The sequence below is a fragment of the Sapajus apella genome, unplaced genomic scaffold, assembly GCF_009761245.1.
Source record: "Sapajus apella isolate SASKATOON/1434 unplaced genomic scaffold, GSC_monkey_1.0 scaffold7314, whole genome shotgun sequence".
NCBI lineage: Eukaryota > Metazoa > Chordata > Mammalia > Primates > Cebidae > Sapajus > Sapajus apella.
Window position 1 is genome coordinate 677 of NW_022444238.1, and position 2,648 is coordinate 3,324.

Consider the following 2,648-nt stretch of genomic DNA (forward strand, 5'->3'; position numbering starts at 1 on the left):
TGTGGTGCCATTGGTGCTGGGCTTTGCAGGTGACCCTCCCCAGGGGTCCGAGAAGGCCGGGGCCGGTGTCCAGGGATCGGAGGCGGAGGGTCCACTGACGGGGCCCCACCACCAGAGCTTCCCCATGGATCTGGCGTGGGCCTCTCTCCAGCCGCAGGGGCTGGGGTCCCACCCCAAGGGTCAACTGAGGGTCCTGCAGGGGCAGCAGGCCTCCAGGGGTCCCCAGAGGTTGGTGTGGGGGCTGGACACTCCCAGGGATCAGCAGCTGGAGGGACAGGAGGGCCACCCCAGGGGTCCGAGGTGGGGGCAGCCATGGGTGCTGGGCCCCCCAGGGGTCTGTGGTCAGGGGAGGAGCTGCGGCTGCGAAGACGTCAGCAAGATCCATGAGGGATGACTCCTCCTTGCCCCTGTCTCCCTCTTGCTCTCCTCGATCGCCATCTGCAGCCGCAGGTCCCTAAAATACTTCTTTTCCTTCCTCCACATGTCCACTCACAAGGAATCCAAAGATCACTTCATTTCCCCTTCTGCATTTGGAGAAATCCTCTACAATAATTTCCTATTTGACATTCCAAAGATCCTGGACGTCTGCATGCCTTTAAAGTCATGCCTTAAAGGCAACTCACCACTGCTCCAGAAGATGATAGGAAACATCTTTACACAGCAGCCGAGTTGCTGCAATGACCTAGATGAAACCATGCCTACCACCCTTCAGGTCTTCAGCAATATCCTCCAGCACTGTGGTTTGCAAGGGGATGGGGCCAGTAGCACACCCCAGAAGCTCGAGGAGAGGGGCCGGTTGACCCCCAACAGCATGCCTCTCCTGGAATTAAAGGACATTGTTCTCCACCTTTGTGACACCGGCACCACACTCTGGGCCTTTCTGGGTATCTTCCCTTTGGCTTGCCAGACCTTCCAGAAGCACAACTTTTGTTACAGACTAGCTTCCTTCTATGAAGCAGTAATTCCTGAAATGGAGTCTGCAATTAAGAAGAGGAGGCTTGAAGATAGCAAGCTTCTAGGTGATCTGTGGCAGAGGATCTCCCATTCCAGGAAGAAGCTAATGGAGATTTTCCACATCATCCTGAACCAGATATGCCTCCTTCCCATCCTAGAAAGCAGCTGTGACAACATTCAGGGCTTCATCCTTCAGATCTTCAGCTCCTTGCTGCAGGAGAAGAGGTTCCTCCGGGACTATGATGCACTCTTCCCTGTGGCCGAAGACATCAGCTTGCTGCAGCAGGCCTCGTCAGTCTTGGGTGAGACGTGGACTGCCTACATCCTCCAGGCAGTTGAGAGTGCATGGGAAGGGGTGGACAGACAGAAAGCCACAGATGCTAAAGACCCATCGGTGACTGAGGAGCCTAATGGGGAGCGTAATGGGGTCACAGTGATGGCAGACGCATTCAGTCAAACATTGTCACATCCAGAGAACTCGGAGGAAGAGGAGTGCATGGGAGCAGCTGCGGCTGTGGGCCTTATCGTATGTGGGGTGGAGCTGGATTCACTCATCTCCCAAGTGAAGGACCTGCTGCCAGACCTTGGTGAGGGTTTCATCCTGGCCTGCCTGGAGTACTACCACTATGACCCAGAACAGGTGATCAACAATATCCTGGAGGAGCGGCTGGCCCCCACCCTCACCCAGCTGGACCACAACCTAGGCAGAGAAATGAAACCAGACCAGACACCCCTGCTGACATCTTGCCACAACGTCTTCCAGAATGATGAGTTTGACGTGTTTAGCAGGGACTCGGTAGACCTGAGTTGGGTGCACAAGGGCAAGGGCACCGGGAAGGAGGAGAACACACGGAGTTTGCTGAATGACAAGCACACAGGGGCGCACAGTGGCAGTGCCATGAGCAGTACAGCGTGGTGGTGGAGGAGGTGCTACTGCAGCCAGGTGAGAGCCTGCCCTACCACAATGTTTACTATGAGGATGAGGATGATGACACATATGATGGCAACCAGGTGGGAGCCAACAATGCGGATGCAGAGGACAAGCTCATCAGCTGCAGGCCATTCACCATCCCTCAGGGGCTGAGAACCAAAGTGCCTAGAGAAGGGCAGGAGGAGGAGGAGGACGACGAGGAAGAGGAGGCTCCCAAGCCTGACCATTTCGTGTAGCACCCTGCAGTGCTGAGAGAGAAGGCAGAAGCCAGGCGCATGGCCTCTCTTGCCAAGAAAGGGTACCGGCATGATAGCTCAACAGCAGTGGCCGGCAGCCCCAGGGGCCATGGGCAGAGCCATGAGACAACCTAGGAATGCAGGAAGAAGGAAGTCAACAAGGCGACAAGAGCCAACCACAGCCGGAGAACCATGGCTGACCGCAAGAAGAGCAAAGGCATGATCCATCCTGAGGGCTGGTGTAGGGCCAGCGGGGAGGCAGCGGCGCCAGACTCTCCAGGCGGAGCTCCCATCACCTGGGGCCTCCTTACCAGGTGCCCCCTGTCAGAGCCCCAAGATCAACTCGACCCCTCAACAGCCTCAGCTTTGCAGCCCCTGAGAAGGCCGCCTCTCATCTACCAGCCAGCCATGAGCGCCTTCCTGCAAAACACACAGTGCCTTATCCCACAGAGGAAGAATCCATAGGCCTGGCAAACAGGAGCCTTCCCCCAGTGCGCTGGCAGGAAAGGGATGGGGATGGAGCCCCA

General features: G+C 56.9%; 2 pseudogenes; one reads left to right on the forward strand and one right to left on the reverse strand.

Moving 5' to 3' along the window:
• Nucleotides 1-456, reverse strand: part of LOC116548133 — a 1,126-nt pseudogene extending 670 nt beyond the window's left edge.
• Nucleotides 457-475: 19 nt separating this feature from the next.
• On the forward strand, nt 476-2,586 carry LOC116548134 (annotated as a pseudogene).
• Nucleotides 2,587-2,648: the final 62 nt, after the last annotated feature.